Consider the following 18780-nt stretch of genomic DNA (forward strand, 5'->3'; position numbering starts at 1 on the left):
GCACCTCGACAGAGGCGTTGTGGAGGGTCTCAGCTTCTGCAGGAGTTAGGGCTCGGTCGGGGGCATTGGAAAACTGGTAACAAATATTCAGGGGATTCCCGCACCCAGGGAGGCGAGGTGCTGACAGTCGGCTGCGAAACAGCAGCAGTCGTGACACGCCTTTGCACCCCCCAGCAGCGGCTCCCCACTCATAAGTGTCCCTGCTGGTGTGTTCACCTTGGTACCTATGAGTTTATCCAGCTTGAGAATAAAAAATACAACCTATCTTATTGGCACACTGACTTCCAGCCTGAGCGGTTATTCTAAGCCTGGCAAGCTTTTCCTTGCATGTAAATTACTTTTTTTCCTTCTGACCCAGATCCTGCTGATTAGGTTTCCATGATTTCCTTATGCAAGAAGGACACAGGCGTGCAAGAATGCGCCTTCATAGAGCAGCTATAGTTAGTGGTCTGTGACTGGTCCAAGCTGGGAGGACAAGAGCTTACATGAGCTGTCTGGGCTCTAGAGGTCAAGTCAAAGTGGGAAGGTCAAAGCCTGTAATCGGTGAGGTCTATCTGATGGGGAGGTGCCACATTTTTCAAGTTATAGTTTATCTATAGCAACTGGCCAAACTGTTGGCCATATTGTTCCCAAATTTCCTCCTATTGGAAACTGGATATAGGTCCTGGGTCATCTTGTACCTGTCTCCAAGGCCTTAGTTTTCTAATAAAATTAGCCACTGTATTCTCAAATACTCTTGAAGCAGCTATCACAAGAAGTTTCAAGTCACACGGCCTAGATTCTTTGCCTCCAGATATCATCATTTTAGAGAGATTTTAAAGCAGTTTCTTGTGTTGGCGTAAACCTTCTGAAATTATGTGCTTTTCAAGTATGTTTCATTCCCATAGCTAAATGTCCTACCTACCTTAGTTCACAGCTTTGAAGCTTCTAAATTGCATTTCTTTCTAGAAACCAGAGGAACAGAGAAAGAGTGGCCGATTTCTGAGGCAATGAGTTTGGGCAAATCCTCATCCCAGCCATTTCAAGTACAGAATTTCCATTGGTTTTGGCAAGACTAGATTTCATCCCTCATTCTTTAGGTTTCCAAGACCAAAAAAAAAAAAAAAAGAATCCTTTCTGCTACCATGCTCAGAAGCTCAAAAATGTCCTTACCTGCAGTAACAGGGGTCAAACCTCTTGGAAAATACTTTAAAGTCTTCATGTTCCTATAAAACAGTCAAAACCTCATGGATGCAAAATAGGGGACTGATGCTCATATCTGGAGTAGGTGTGGACTGTTGGATTAAATGGTCCAATTTGAGCCAAGAAAGCAGCTCCTTACCATGATGCATCAGGGGAGCTGGAGGACTAACTGTTTAAATGCCATGGCTGGATACAAGAGTATCACATCTCAAACATGATTTTTGCAAAATTTGATCTTCCTGGTTTGCAAGGTCAAATCTTGGTGATGTCCGGTCAGCTTTTACACTCTATGAGGGTTATGATGTGTAGGTGAGACCTTCTCGGGGTGAAATCATAGAAATATGTGTGGAGATCAAGTAATTCATGGCAGGTCAGTAGTCATGGAGATCTACCTTACTGTTCAGTGGGGTGAAAAAATCTTCTACGAGTGTGGCAAGTACCTGCTGGCTCATGCAGAAGAGGTGTCTGCCTCTCGGGCTTTCCTTGTTCAGATCTACTTAATGGAGCAGTAACAAGCTCTGTGTAGGTACAAAGCACCATTATTAAATGTATATCTCGATGAAAGGCCTCTTGTTAACATTTGTGAAGAGAGATATGTAACTGTGTGGCAAAACTTACTGAACCAAAGGTCTGTGACAATTAACAAAAGGCAGAAGGCTTGTAAGCAGCAGCAGGAGGGCTGAAAGGGGGTCCTTAGGTAATCACACCAAGGTGAAATTTCCTCTCTGAAGTGGCAGGATGTCTCCAAGCTGACTTGATGAAACTGGTCATCGTTAATGATATGTCTGTGGTCAGCACTGAAAAAAAACCCCTATGGCATCGGAAAGGGAGTAGCACAGATAGCGGCCTTCGTCTAGGGGATTCAGGGATTCCCACAGCCCTGAGCCAGCTGTGAGGCAGGTTTGTAACCTAGGACAAGTTTTTTGCAGAGCAGTGAGTAAGAGCAGGCATTCCGGGCAGGAGAAGGCTCAAGGTACCTACTAGTTTTGGATGGGGAAACTCATCTCAGCTGTCTTCATGCTACCCTGTATGCTGCCTAATTTCCCTTGCCTGGTCTGGCAGGGAAACCAGACTGCCACAGTCCCCTGGTATGTCCATTTTCCTACTTAGATCTTTGCTTTTTTCTGGAGTCATGAGGATCCCTTGGGGTGAGGGATCTCCACCAGCCTCTCCAGAAAGGCTTTTCCCCACCCCATTCCCCATCCCATGGAAGCAAGGTGGCTCTGCTTGGGTCTGCAGGTCCTTACTGCACATCATCAGCCAGCAGTTGTCCTGGAGATGCATCTTTCTGACAAGTGCAGTCACTGCACACCAACCAGTACTGCTAATTCTCTCTCCGCAGTCCAATCTTTTGCAGAAGACTTGTTTTTCATAACTCAAAAATAAGCATCTCTATTTCTTTCTATATGTAGTGCACAGAGTAGTTGTGACCACTTCACTCTGAAATTATTTTAAAAGCCAGGTAAGTAGTTACAGTATTGACACAAATTTTGAAAAACTTAACCGGATTTCTGTTCATGCTTGGATCTTTTCTATTTATCATACTTTCTCAGGAGTGCCTTTCTCAGAACAGATATGATCTCCTCCTTTAACAAATAAACAAGGAAGATGTTAACAAAACAAGCCACCTTTCACAGCCTTTTATTCTTGTTTGTATTTTTTGGTATTTTATTCCATTCCCTATACAAAGAAAGCTGACCTTGGCTTACTTGATTTGCAGACAATCACGATTTGTTCAGTCTCACTGAATTTTGATTTGGAATATAAAGGCACCTTAACACCCAGCTGTAGTAGCATAAACAGCATCACCTTTGTGTACTTCAAAAGAGATGCACACAGAAAGGATCAAGAGACTTTGAGAAAAATGCACAAAGACGGTTTTCCACAGGGAAGAAAAGTTCACATTAGCAATATATTTTGGGTTTACAGGTATTGGCCAGTATTTCATTCTTGGTATAATCTCCTTTGAGGTTAAAAAATGAGCTTTTAAACACCAATAATAGAAATAAATGACTGCACTTTAGTAGTGTGATGGTATAGGAACAAACAAGACTTTCTCAATAAATACAGACTAGACACTTGAAATCAGGGTCTTATTCTGAAAAGAGACTCAATTGACAAGAAATGCGAGTAGATAAAATAGTGCCATTTTACTTAAATAGCTGACAGCGTGCGAGCCATATTCCACTCCCTGGCTGTCAAAAAGTACGAGAGGGAGGTTATGATTAATTTTGAGATCTTCCCTTCTGAAATATTTAATACAAAACCCGTGTATTATAAACTTTCTATTTAGGTACTTTTCTGGAAGTGTAGGGTTAAAAAAAAAATTTTATTAAAACAGTGAAAACTCAAACTCAGACCTTTGCAGTTCTCCTGCACAACTTTAAAACATTTCATTCAAATCCAGTTTCAGGCTGATCAAATAGAACTACCCATAACCAAGAAATAAAAATAAAATATCCTTTGTGGGAGACAAAATAGAGTACTTTGACTAGTTTATTTTATAGCTAGCTATTACTGTCACTTCTCCAGATAGCACCCAGCTACTTAAGATGACTAAAAACTCACCTCTAGGCTTCCCTTGTCTTTCAAAAATAGCTTCTTAGAAGACAGATGAGTCCCGTGTCCTCTCTGGTCCCCATCTGTGGTTTTGCCTGCTGCTGCAATGGTGTCTCACCTCCTGTCCCCTGTTACTAAATCCCCGAGCTGAGTTCCCGGGAACATCTGCTGCAGCTTCCCGATCCTCAATGGCTTTGGCTGAAACTCAGAAAGTGAGGGATGAAGTGGTTTTGGTTCTTCGGCCCACTCTCTCTAAGTAGTTTTGGTCCTACAAGTCACTTAAGATTTTTTCCTTCCAGTTTTTAAGTCAATAAAACCTGGGTTTCCCGATGCATCTTTCTCTGTCCTTAATGTGGAATAATGGCAAGCAGGCTGTTCTCGTCACAGTTGGTCAGTGAAGTTTGCAGGGGAAAGTGGTTTAATCAGAAAAAGTGAGCTTCTCAGCTCAGAAATTATTTGTGGCAAGTGGCTGAATGCAGACTCTTGCAAAGCCCTGAGTATTTTTCAAGTCCTGGGAGCTTCAGTTCCATAGCAGTACCTCCAAAGTTTTACAGCTACTGAGGAAAAATTGGTGGCAGTTTTTACTTTCACTGCTGCTATTCAGAAGTGGGTAGGTGATGAAGTTAAAAGAAATTATAACCATTTCACATAGTTACTGCTGAGATGACAGGCAGTGCACAGATTTTCCAAGGGAATATCATGCTTCTGTGACAAATACCTGTTTTGTGGGGAGTTGCAAAACACAAACCTATCCACAACCTGAAAATGTTTCCACTTCTCCAGTGTTTTCTGCAAAGAAGTTGGCATTTCTTCCAAGCATTTCTTAACAACAACAACAAAAAAACAAAGAAAAAGGAAACACAACAGGTAATCTGTGAGCTGTTACTCATTCTTTGAATAATGGGGGCTATTTTTTGCAAAGGCCCCAAGTGACGCACTGGCAAGTTTACTCGGCATCTGTAGGAAGGTGGTATAGCAATAGTTGTTGAAGGAGAAGGGATGGAGAAGTTTTTGTATCACGTTTGTGGTGTTTACTTTTGAAAAACTGGATTGAGTTTCCAGACATCCAATGGGGAGATGTTTGCTGTCCCTGGGATCTGTCTCCTGCGTTGAGCAGAGTAACAGGCAGGGGATTGGTCTCCTGCTATCACTAACTATGTGTAAATGCCTGGGTTTGGGGATTTATAATGAGATCTCAGGAGACAGGTTCTGCTATTACTAATTGGTATTACTCATTTGAATGGGAAGATTGGTTTAGACATCTGTGGTGGGGAAACCACAAAGAACATGAAATTAAGGAAAGTGGTGTTGTGTGCAGTCCCTCATGCTCAAGTGTGTTTTGAGTGCTAACGATCAAAGTTGAAAGCCCTGATTCCAGCAAAGCATGAGCGTGATATTGAGCTTGTGCTAAAACCTGTTCCTCCTTCCCCAGCCCTTATTCCCCAGCGCTGGGACCAGGGCAGATGCAGCCACACCACAGGCACAGGGTTTCTCCAGCCCCCTGAGTACAGCCAGGCTTCCCTGTCCCTCCCCAATTACAAGGTGAAGCCCTGCATGGTGCTAATGGTCAGTTATTCCATATTCCATGTCTGAAGACATCACCGGTGTTTGTAATAATTGCATATGTCCTTGGCTGTAAGCAGCAGGGCACACTGAGTTCAGCACTTGATGTTCTCTCACCATCCTGGCTCTTACAAACAGATGGGCCTCGTGTACAAGTCATGTCTCAGTTGCATTTAGCTAACAAAAGCAACAATCAAAATCATCACTTCATCCACAAAGAATAATGAGGATTAGAGTCTTGTCCAGTGTGCCAGGAGGCTCATTTGCATTCCCTGATCTGGCTATTCCTCGTTTTTCCATTTTACAAAAGGACCCCCCCAATGTCTTTCTGTCCCTAAGACAAGAGCTCTAAAAAGCTTTCGTTGATGGGAAGAGAGGAAGATCATGCTCATCACATCTCCTTTATACACAGTCCTTATATATCGTACACTTCTGCCACAATTATAATTTAATTTATGCCTCTCCAGAAGAATACACCAGTTGTCTCTGTGGTCACCCTGTTTATCATCTCCGGCTGTGGGAACTGGTCCCGGCCAGGTGCCGGGACAATGGCTGGCCCTTCAGTGCTGTGCACCAGCTGTTTCCCTCAGCATGCACCCAGGCTGGGTCCTGCTGATGACAACTCTGTTATGGCTGCTGCTGCTGCGAATTTGATTTTATTTTAAGAGCTAATCCAGACTGATCATTCTGAGAATGTGCCTAAGTATAGCGAAGGGTAAGTATATTTTACAGAAAGGCACATTCCAGGCTTTCAATCTGTCATAGAGTAGCTTATAGGTGTGTGAGGTTTTGAGGAGGGGAGGGGAGGGGAGGGGAGGGGAGGGGAGGGGAGGGGAGGGGAGGGGAGGGGAGGGGAGGGGAGGGGAGGGGAGGGGAGGGGAGGGGGAGGAGAGTGCTGCTCTTATGAAGTTCATAATGAATTAATGGCACAGGAAAGAACGGAAAATTTGCATACTAAATGTCACAAGGCCTCTGAAGCCTTGATTGAGGATCCAAGTCCCAGTCATTTGCTTTCAGAAGCATGAACTTCATAGTTTCCCATTTAAAAAGTAAATAAGACTATCTGGGTTTTCGGGGAATTTTTGTTTCCGGTTTCAAGTTTTGCTGTTCACCAAAACATTATCTGCAAGGTTTTTAAAAATTGCATTGAACAAGGTGTTTTGTAAAAAAGGAGAAGATAAAATTTGCAGCTATATGAAAACAAAGAAAAAAAAAACAACTCGGAAAATCTTTTCTTAACCTCGATGATGGCATTCACAGATCTCTTCCAAGTAAGTGTTTTAAAATTAATTTTTCAACTGATTGCTTTACTTTCAAACCTTTTTCAATAATACCGAGTGGAGACAAAACTGACCATCTTCTAGCTATGGCAGTTACATTTAACTTACATCAATGGAGATTTTCCTTTGCCTCTTTCTTCTCCCAGTTCAGTCTATTGTATTATCAGTCACAATTCCCCATCGAAGAATGTATTTCCGTCTCTGAGATTTCTGCTTGCTTCCCTCCAGCTGAGAGAAGGAATTTTCTAGTACTTTGACCTTTCTGCTTACCTAACTTGAGTTGGTAGACGCCAAAGGTAGCTTAGTTATTTCGTATTTTTCCAGTTTTATCTCCTGTCATTCTTTGTATAGACTCAGGTCTGCAGAATGGAACATTCTGCTCTTCTACAGGCTAACAAAACAAGAAAAATGGGATGCTGTAAATACGATAACAAAACCCCTGAATAAATGAAACTGTAAGCTTTGAGAGACATCACTCAGAAATAACTTCAATTCCAATAGACCCCGGATTAGTGACTCAAAATCATGTACATAGCTAATTAAACCATCAGTTCATGCTGAGTTACAGAGATGGGGACTGCCGGCTTTTTTTGGTGAATATTGACTTTCCTTCCAGGAGATCTGCCTTCTCGTCCCAGCAATTCCACATTATTATGGTTTGTCATTGAGCCAATCATCCTCTCTCTTTAGTTTAAAATCTTGCATTAATTAGAATAAGGACCATGATATGGCTGTCCTTTGTAAAGTGCCTTAAAATCCATGGATTAAATCAAGCCTTACACTGAAAAATCAACAGCAGTACACATTTACAGAGCACATTCTAAGAGCCTCAGCATGCTATCCTGAAATTATACAAAAATATATACATTCATTCAGGAGTGTTCTAGTTAGATAAAGCTATCCAAAAAGGCTGTATTCCCAGTTCATGGACAGTTAGCTTTTCTTTTTCAGTTTCAGCCCAAGTAATCTCAAACTTAGAAATGATTAATATTTCCTGCAAATCTCAAGTTCCAAGGAAAAAAAAAATAAACTCATCAGAAAGATCAAGGAAGGATGGCTTCCAAAACAAACTATATTCCTGAGTGAATCCTACATTACAGACAATGGGTGCCTTGGGTGTGCAGGTAAGGAGGAAAAGAAAATTAGTCTTGCAGGATGCCTGAAGAGACCCAGACACACCTTGCATATTTAAATTACTGTTCCTCTTCTTTTTGTGTTTTAACCCTAGCGCTCAGCCAAAATTCAAGGTTCTGTAGTCACTTTCTGTTAGGAAGAGAGGTGGGTGTCTTTCACGCTGCTCCACTTGTTTACAAATAGTGTACAAAATCTTGCTGCCTTCAACGGGGCAGAAACCAGCACGCTGGAGACAGCTTCTCAGAAGTGCTTGACTTGGAGAGATCCCTGGAGGTGTTCCCAACACCATCCTCCCCGTGCTTGTTCATGCCATAACATACGCTTGGCTTTACCTCCTCCCTCTCGGGTATGTGGGTCCTCCTGGGCTGCTCGCACAGCGGCACCGTGTCCAGGCAGCCAGGGTTGCACCCTGAGGTCCCTCCCCAAGCCCCCGCTGCTGGGCACAGTATCAAATTAACAGAGTCCACCTCAGGTAATTTCAGAGAAAAGTTGAAAAAAAGCTCTCAGGGCAATCTGAAAGCTCAAGAAGGAGAAGAAAAGAGAACCCCCGATGTACTTTCTTCACCATAGAAAAGTACCATTAATGTGAGGGCATTTGTTACTCTGGGCCTGGCTGCTGCTTTGAATATCTGAGACTGGTGATTTTCAGGAGCGGACTCCATTGGGTAACAATTCAGTACACTTCTCCCACAATAAATAGTTGGGATGATGTGGGCAGGATGGGGATAGGCAAAGGTGATAAATAACTCAACACAAAGGTGGTACACAGATGTCAACAGCATCTCCGCTTGGCTCAGCCATCACTGCCAGACTCAACCTCCTCGCTGTTCCTGCCACAGGCTGAAAGGTCTCTCTTGATGCAAGAAGTAGAAGTCTTTTCTTCAACTCCCAAAGGAAATGTGGATCGTGCATCACAGACTCTCACACCAGGAAACATGCGTGAACTTAGTGTAAATGATAATGAAATTGTAGGATATACGTAATTTCCAGCAGCAAAAAATCTGCTACCAGTCAGGAAGGACTAACTAGAAAAAAAATTGAGAGGTCTTTTTCATTATCTAATTTTACTTGATTTCTTCAAGTGGGGTTGTGGGCTCTGGGTTAGATCATTAAGACTCCTTCCCTCTTTTCTGTAGTATAGACCTTTGCACTACAGAAAAGAGAAGCTAGTGTTGGAACCTGTAGGCATGCCGTGAGCTCCAGCAATTCTAGCGAATCCATAGAGAATTTACGGAGAATAGCCTCAGGCACATGATCAAAAGAGCAGAGACAGTGAAGGTGATGTTCAGTCTTGGGAAATACTGAGAATAGCTGAAGTGCCTTGGAAGAGCTGAGCTGTTTTGTGGTTTTGGTTCATTTTTTTCCCTAAGTTCCCTCATCTCTAATGAGCAAGAGTACTTCTGTCAGGTATTAAGTTTAGATTTAGATTTAGATTTAGTTTAGATTACAGTGTTGTTCACTACTCTGTTAAAAAAGTAAAATAGATTTAACATCCAGACTGGTAAATCCTTTGCAGTGAAACAGGAAAAAAAATGAAGTTACAGAATGAAGACCAGTTAATGGGAGTGTACACATGAATGGCTTGTAGGGTTTTCTCATTAACTGCTGTGCTGATTTATATTGTTGTCATCAGAATCTTTTTGTATTATGTTTCATCATATTCAAAGAACATTGGTACAATTAGATTTAAATTTGTCTTCCTGGGAGGCACTGCCCTCACTGAAGGACAAGCGTGATATGGCTGGGCAATGTGTCATGCCATTTGCCGCCTCCAGCTGCCTACTCATGTCCACTGGATCTTCGCTGCCCTGCACAGGGCCAGCCCACAACATGGGGAATGGCTAACAAGGTGATATTAAAACACCCACATCTTCCACTAAGCCTGTAGGTAAAAGGCAAACAACCACCTTTGTGTAGGACTGAGGAAGGGGAAACCCAGGCACATTCCTCCCTGGTTCAGGAAGAGTTGGAAGCAGCTGGTTCTGCCGGGGTTCGTGCTCATGCCACCAAGAGCAGCCCAAAGACAGCCAGCCTGGGGGCATGCATGCATGCATTGCAACTAATTGCACTCTGTACATTAGACTGCAAAAACAAAAATCGATTAATCACCTTGCACCTTGCCAAGTAAGTAAATACTTGCACCCTCATCTTACACATTGGAAAAACGACTCATCAAGCTGTCGCAGAAAGAGCTGGGGCCAGTGCCAGGACTGGGAAACAGGTATCCACACTCTCCGGTGTGCTAGCTGTTGTCCGGCTTCGCTCAGGCAACAAAGTGGATCTCCTGTGGAGTCAGACCTGAGCCAGCTCCTCTGGACAGGGGGAGGCAGCAGCCAGCCTGTCCTGATGTCCCACGGACTGTCTGGGGCAGCCAGACCCTGCTCTTTGCCAGGAGTACATTGTACTTCTTACTTTTGGCTTCTTGTAACTTGTTCTTTGTTGAGAGAAACTGGGGTCTCAAGGACCCCCATGCAGTAGTTCTATAGGCTTCTGGTTGCTTCTATAGTAGCAAAATAACAGGCACAAAAAATAACTGACAAGCTTTGAAAGCCGGCTAATGTTTCATTTCCATTTAATTTTCAACATTTCATATGTGTGCAAACAAACACAGGTGCAGATTAAAAGCTTCTCATTAAAAAAACAAATGCAGAGGCATCATGGTAGATGATGCCCATAGCTGACCATCCTTTTCAAAGGCAGACCAATGCAAACTTCTTACTCCTGTTGTTATACCTCAGTTTCTCCTATAGACTCACTGCTTGCAGGCCCATGAGACTGCCTGTCTTGCAATAAGTACATAAGTACTGTTCAGCTTGCAGCCCTTTCCTCTCACAATAGAACAAAGAAATAAATAAACAATAAATAAATAAATATTTTTTGAAAAAACAACATCAAACTTAGCAGAGAAAACAAGATGCTTGGCCAAAACTAATTCTCTGGGGGAGCTGCCAGTTGATTTATCTTACTAACACATCAGTAATTCTCTGTGCTACAGAAGAACTATGTGGTTCATCTTGTTTGCTCTTGGGGTTGGTGCTGAAATCCCCTAGCCATAGACTCAGGAATGGATCTTTTTATCAAAAATACCTTTGCTCTTTGCACCACAAGTATTGTATGCAGCTGATATTGCCCTCCCATTATACCCTTGAGTCAGAGTGACTCTAGTGATGTGGCAGTGATGTGCTGACAGCAAAATTTAGTCCCATTTTGACGGGATAAGGCAAACACACAAGTTTTGGCACTTATATTCCAGAGAGCTCTGTGGCCATTACTAGCTCAGTGGCAAAACTTTGCTGATCCAAATTCAAGAGACTAGTCTCAAGGAGGACACTGAATTTGAATGCTAGGAGAAAAGGAAAGAAGGGTTCAGAGGCTGAAGTCACTGGCCCAGCAGCAGCAATTAGACCTCACTGTAGTTCTGAGGTTACTTTACCAGCGAGGACTCCAGCTGTATGGGGAAAAGGAAGTGTGGTACAGCAAAAGAGACAAGGATTTGAACTTGGCTGGAGGAGTCCATCTCCAGACAGACCCAGCATGAATGAATGTGGTGCAAGGTGCATGAGAGTAGAGGGGACAGATTTTGTGCTTGTAGCTGGTTAGGGAAGGCAATAAGCTCTGCCTTTTTCTATCTGGAAAGCAAAAGGACAGCCTGTTCTGCATTAAAAAAAAAAAAAAAAAAAAAAGAAAAAAAAATATATATATATAGAAAGCAGGACAAGTTCCACACTGGACTGTTCTTGCTCCAACTGTGCAAATACATTGTATCCACTGGCAACAAATCTGGAAGGTCCATCTGCTTTCAACCAATACACCAACACCCACTGACCCAACCTCACCTGCTCTTACTCTGTCCCCTCATTTTACCAGATCATAGAAAGGGAGAAGGAGGGAGAAATCCAGTGGTTTTACTCTAATCCCTGAATGCAGCTTTGGATCTTTTGTATGGTCTCAGAGCCATGCCCATGCCCTGTGATTCTGTACAGCCCGTGGAGGAGAAAAAGGAGACGAGAAAGGGTAGTGAGAAATAGAGACAGTGTACAGTTTAGGCAAGCATAATATAATAGTGGCAGAGTTCACATTTTATGCCAAAAAAAATCCCACCAGTTTTCTTGGCTTTTTTACTAGAACTTGATGAAGATAAGAGGCAGAATAATTTTACAGACTCTAATGCATTTGGCCAAATGATAGAGCAAAAAGCTTGAGAAATACCTTTCACATTCAAATATACAAAATAATATATCTTGTGGTTTGAATCAGCCCGTCTTTCTACATGCCTAGGATTTAAATGTAAGTCCTTGCCAAACAAAAGGAGTTCTTAAGGGTGTTAATCACAAAGCCCTTTTTACAGTGTGCAAAGTGAGTTGAAATCATCAGAGGACATTAATACCTTGCAGGGAGAGTCCCAAATTAGAAGACTGCAGTTTGCAGCACTGTTAAGACACATAAATCACTTCAGCCAAAGTGGAATGTGATGATTTGAAACCATCGGGTTTGGAAATGGAAAAAAGACGTGATCTTGAAACATTCAAATCTCTTTGAATATGCTGAGCCCAGTCCTATAGCTCTGATTGAGACATATTCAACAAACATCAAAGTAAAAGCTGCAAGATCAAATACTTTCTGCTGGAAAATTTCCAGTATAACTCACCCTTTCTAGCTCTGTGTATATTTAGAAACACTGGGCCTAATTGTACAGCAGTTTGCACTTGGCATAATCACCTGCTGTTGTGCAAACTGAGCACAAACACCTTTTCTGATCAAGTAATAATTGTGCATCATTTTGTTGTCATTGTGAAGTACAAAGCCACAGTGAACAAATGCTTTGTTCTGCAAGGAGAAAGAAGTTGGAGAGACAATTTTCTTGCTTCCATTAGACTGCCAGGCTATAAAGAGCAGAAAAAGATGGAGAGATGAAGGAGATCCATAAAATTGTGAAAGTTACATAAAATGGAAGTAGAAAAAGAATGGAAGTGCAGCAGCTTAATTCCTACAAGCAACATCAGCCAGAGAGCAGGAAGACATCGTAATTTTTACCATCTTGTCCTCTAGTCTTGCTCACAGGCAGTCTTGAGAACTGCAGGGAAAACACAGCTTGCACCCAGTTTACGTATTATTTGTGCTGGACCTGCACTGTCTGAGACCTAGTACTGTGCTAATAGGAAATGTTAAGAAAGGAAAGCTCTAAAAAGGATCTAGGAACAAACAGCTGTCAATTGGCAATGCTCAGTAAGATGTAATTAGTGACACTGGATCAGACAGGATGTGTCTAAACATTACACTTGCTTCTGAAAGCCACTACGTATCCACAGAGAAAAGAATAAAACACATTTCTAAGTTTACCCAATTTCTAAATATACCAAAATCATTCTTCTGAAGAGGAAGTTTCCCTGCCTGTTTCCATGGTTTAGTTCAGCAGTAAAGATGACATGAGAGAGCAAACTGGACTTGTATGCGCAGGTTGTCAGGAGTTACACATTTAGCTTGATTAATATTTGATATTGCAAAAGATATCTACCTTTTTTGTAGGCACTCACTTGCTACTTCTGCCTCATAGCAAGCCTTTGCAAGTCTGGAGGGGAGTGGTGACGAGGGCTCTGCCTGCCTTCCATGGAGCTCCATTCAAGCTTGGATAAAAACCAGCATTTTTCAGGTTGCTGTTGTCCTGCCATCTGCATTTGCACCACCAAGATCCCGCCAAAATAACTGAGCATGAGCTTTTCCAAAGGGGAAGGACAGAGTGTGCTACCAGGATAAACTCATTCTTGGATTCAGAGTGAGACCCTGCTTATCTGTCTTCCTCACAGAGACCTTATATGTATAAATGCTTACCAATACAGAGATAATGCTTATCAATATGTATCTATGCTTGTACATACAGCACTTACATAATATGCTCTAAACTGAGGTTAAACACTCTAGAATTATAAATAACACCTTCCATGCAGCTTTAATTCAGTTCTTTGTGTATGTGCAATGGGAGATAACCTTTAATTAAATGTTCTTTTTTTCTTCTATTTTTTTTCCACAGAGATCTTGTCATATGGTGAGAACAGCAATAATAAAAAGAAGGAAGATTGGAAAGTAATGAGGCTCCTTACTTCATCTGCCCCACTGTGAAAGAAATGAAACTTCTGCAAAGAGCAAAGGCAAGAGACTGCAGGAGAGAGCATCTCTTTTAGAATAAAGCAAGTGAATATTACAAAATAAAACTCAGTCATGTCCCTGCCAGCTGCTACAGACTTACTCCCTGACTGTAACCACAGTTCCCTCAGTCTGCTTCACAAACAGTGAATCCACAGTTTAGACACGACAGCGTGGAAAAGGAGTGTGCAGATCAGTGTAACATGGGCCAGGATTAAAAGTGCCTGGCAGCTTTGAAAAAACAGAGAAGACCAAATCTTAGTAAGAATAGGAAGGCACAGAAACAGGACACAATACTCAGTAGTGTTAGGTACCTACTAATATCCTAACTCTATGTGATATGATATAGTCCTTCTGTAATAGAAAATTTGCATTTAGAAAAATTCCCCTTGGGACAGTTTTTAAGCTCTAGTCCAACATGTGAAACACCCAAGTTTTCAGGAAGACCAGTTACTGTGCTTGAAAACAACAACAGAAAGTACTTCCCCAATTTTCCTTCCCATTACCAATGGCACGTTAAATGACTTCATTTCGGGGGACAGCCAAGGAGCAGCTTAGCAGCTTGTTAGAAGGAATAAACTGAAGATTTGAAAGCATCTGTGTTGTTATCCTGACCAGGAGACAGCTGTGTATCGAGGAGTTGGTCACCCACACCACAGCAAACTTGAGCGGTCCCAGGCCCATCCTGTGCCACACGTCCAGCGTGGCCTCCAGCCTGCCATGTGCTGCACAGGCCCCTGGGCCACGGGACAAACCCGGCCACCTCCTCGTAACAGAGGAGCCTGCGGGCAGCTCCCGCTTGCTACCAGCAAGTACAGCACCCACCTGAAAACATCCTTTAGGAACAGAGTTGTTACCATGTAAGGAAATTATTGAATAACTTGAAGGACCAAAAAGGAGGAACCTCTTCTTGGAGGGATCAGCCACAGCAAAATCTATGGGGCTTGCCTGGTTCTGCGCAAATATGAGTTGCCCAGCACCTGAAGGGACATAAGAATTTCACACTACCTATGTTTCTCGCTTCATTCTATCTTGTTAAATGACTGTCTTATTAATCTATTTGGTTTTGGGTCTTTCTTATAGGGATCCAGAAAGAGCCTTGCACCATCTCCCTCTCTCCACTTCTCTCATCTGATCACCACCCCTGGTGCAAAACAATGCCTTATATGGATTTTTTTAAAAACTTTTTGCTCTATTTGTGGGAAACAAACTCTGACCAAAAAAAAAAAAAAAATTGAAAAGCTACTAAATAAGTTTAGATGATATTATCATTTGCACCATCGCATCAGTAAAGCAGATGTTCCAGTCAGGACCAGGTTAGTGGTACGTAACATGTGTGGACAAATTCAAAAGAACAATACTTACTCTGGAGGCTTTCCACCAAAAAGCTCTGGTGCTACCTTGAAAGCTACAGGGATGGGCTCCATGATCAGCTGCCTTTACAAGAGCTTTTTCTAGGATTTGTGGGCTAAAAGGTCTCAAAAGGTTACCTTGTCTACCCGTTATGCAAAGACAGAGACATTTTGCAATATAACAGGTAGGCATATGCTGCTTGGGCTTCAGGGGAGGGAGGAGAGCAAGGAGGTATGTAATTCTGTTTAATTTAAATGTTTACCCTAGAGATAAAAACTAAACCAAAAAAACAGACTTGTAAAATGGACTGCTGTTGTTACAGAGACACAAACTCACACTTTACCTTCTCCAGCGAGGGCAGAGATAGTCACCCTTTTGGATAGTCACCCAAAAAGCCACATCTCAGAGCAGTGGCAGGTGCAGGAGACCACCGAGCGAGGAGGAGCTGGGTGGGTGTTGCCCAGGTGGGACAATTGCAAAAATAAAGGTCCTGTAAAATGCAGAAACATTCTTAGAAACTTGATGCAAAAGATGTATTTCTCTTGTGGCCTCACCTTAATCATAGAATACCCTCAGATTTTAGTTTTAATAAAAACCTTGCCCTTGTACTGTAGACAGTGGCTTGGAAATATGATCCATTCACAGACAGAAGAAAGGGAGAAAAAGAAAAAGCACCTTGAACATTCTTTACTAAAGAACTTTCCAAAACCTCATCTTTACATCAACCTCTCGGTATTTTCACAGCATGACTCATAAAATGTTGAGTGTGTGTGGGAGAGGCAGAGTGGGAGTGAAGGGATGGCACTGCCATTTTAAAAATGATTAAAAATAGATAAAATGCCAACTGTCTGCACCTTACCTTCAAGATATCATTAGCTGGCCAACTATAGATAATAATGCAAAGATGATTAGTTTTGTTTCTTACATTTAGAAGAGAGTGTCATAAGACTTGACAGCAACACCTGCAGCTTGCAAGGTGCAGTGACGTTTCTTTTTTTGTTTAAAATGTAGATTATCAACATTGCAATTTAAAATAAGTGTCTGCATGATCGCTAGCAGTCTGGATTAAGATAAAACAAAATTTGCAGTATCATGTACTTTGCATTGTTTATACCATTTACTTCCTCTTGCTTCTGCCGAAGCACATTGGTTTTGTTTTCCTTTCTGCAGAAGCCAAGGGCGTGTTTCACCCTGGGGCTGTCACCCACTGCCACATCCTGCCAGCACTGGGGCCGCAGACGGTGGAGGGAAAGGTCTGTCTTGGAGCTCCAAATGCCAAGCCTGCTGTCTTTGGCTGTTTTGAAAATGTAAGGGGAGCGTGTTGGGTACAGGCCTAAACTTTGTGATGACAGTAGGACTGTGGTATTGCCACTTTTTTAACCCTTCGTTTTCTGGGCTGCATATTATTATACTTTTAAGATGAGATGTGTTCAGTGACACTAACAAAGCTGTCAGGACCCTTACTAGGGTGCACGGCTATGGATGGGGTCCCAAGCATGATTGGGAACTCCTCACTGTGCAAGGTATTTGAGAGGGAACCAAGCTAATGTGTGCTGCAAACTTATGAGTCCCTTCCAACTTGAGATATTCTATTATTCTATAAACTACCAAGTGTGTTTATAGAGAAGAAAACAATTCTGAGAAGTCCCACTACAGCAGTTCCCCACTATCGGGCCAGCTGGCTGGGCCTGCTCGAGTGTAATACAATACATGTGTAAGCACACAGGGTGTGCATCATTTTCTACAACAGGTTAGGGAATCCCACTCAGGGCTCTGAGCAAAACATCCAACATCAGTGTTGCCAACACAGAAGCATAGACTGACTTCCCAAGGAGCCCAAGGTGCAGTTTTTTACATGGTGATTTCACTTGCTGATATTTCCCAGCACACCAGGCGCCATGCAGTGGGTCAGCACAGCAACCTGCACCCACCTGCTGCAGATGCTCCCGTCCCCTTCCAGCCAGAACCATTCGCCAAGATAATGAAAGGTCTCTTAGTGGACTCCTAAGAAGAAAATTCCAGATGTTTCTTTACAAGGCTGAGGACTACTCAGTGTCCGTGCCTGCCAGCACGGATCCTGGGGGAATTCAGGCTTGAGCGTGTGCTGATCTCCTGTGGACATCATTCTGGGACAGGCTCCTTGGTGTTCAGCATAGTCAAGGTGGAAGGGCCTCTGGGTATATGGTGGCTCACACGATTTTATGTCCCCAGCAAACTTTTCCAGTAAAATCTTAGATGCCTGTGGACTTGGAACTACGTGAGTACCTTGCAGATGTTATTAATCACACACTTAAATTTAGGTACTTGAAAGCCACCGAAGGCACCTATAATGCAATTATTTCCATCTTCAGATGTTGACTTCTGTGTCAACTGCTACATAGTGTTAAATTCCTGCTGAATGGTGGTGTCTTCAACTGCTGTTGCCTTTATGTTCTTTTTTTTTTCTAAGAAAGCTGAAAGCAGATTTCCAAGAAAATGATACTGTGCTCCAAAATAAAACTTTATAAAGGAAGCTTTTTAGAACATTAGCTACAGAGACAGACAAAAGCCTCTGGATTAATAAAGACCTGGCAATAAAATGTCTTCTATCATGAAAGCCTTACAAAAGACCTAATTCTGCAAGATACAAACTCTCAGTTACTCTAATGGGATCTTCTGTGGCATTTAGCAGACTTAGCAAAGACTAGAAAACGCAGCTTACTGTATTCCCATTTAAACATCATTGTCATTTACAGAGTGTATTCCCATTGGGAAAAAATAGTCAGGTTTTGAGTACATGTTGTACAAATAGTTATGCATAATATGCATATACAGGTACATGGTACACACTATTGTCGTCTCTGGAGAACAGCTTTAAGGATGGTGAGGTGGCTGTAGGACACTCAGTATCACTCAGCTTGCTGTGATTGTGCAGGAATGAGCTCCGAAAAGGAGCAAAGTCATGGACATAGTGCTGCTATATTTATGAAAATGCTGTACTGGAAAACACACAGGTCTGACTCGAAGCATCTCTCTGAAAGGAAGTTTGATCTGGATCTGGTCTGACAGGACTCTGGAGCATGTTTGTAGGTCACACTGCTCCCTCCCCAGGTACCAGCCTGAAATTTAACCTCCCTGACTCGCTCAGGTGCTTTGCCGGAGATAAACATAATTTGCGATGACATCTAGGCTACACCACAAGTTAATGCTTCTTCTGGTGCATTATTCAAAATACCTGCCAGGAGACTTCAGCTTCAGCTGCCTAAATGTGCATCTACAGTGCATTTGTGGCTAAAGCTGTACTCAGAGTAGCAGAACTAAACTGAACTGCCACCCTCAGGAAAACTTTATTAGAACAATTTCACATGAAGTAGCTTATGTAACTAGTTCTTAAATACACTGGCTTCCTAGAAACACTGTCAAGCACTTATCCTCAACTAATTTGTCCATTTTTTTTTTTAAAGGAGTACCTGGAAATATTGACCATACAGATTTCTTGAAATCATTGCACTGGAGCAACTCTTCAAACTGCTATCAATTTTCTTTAAGAATGTAATTTCAAATCAAAAACGCTGAAGACGTCTTGCCT

Source organism: Streptopelia decaocto, assembly GCF_964273445.1.
Source record: "Streptopelia decaocto genome assembly, chromosome: 3".
Lineage (NCBI taxonomy): Eukaryota > Metazoa > Chordata > Aves > Columbiformes > Columbidae > Streptopelia > Streptopelia decaocto.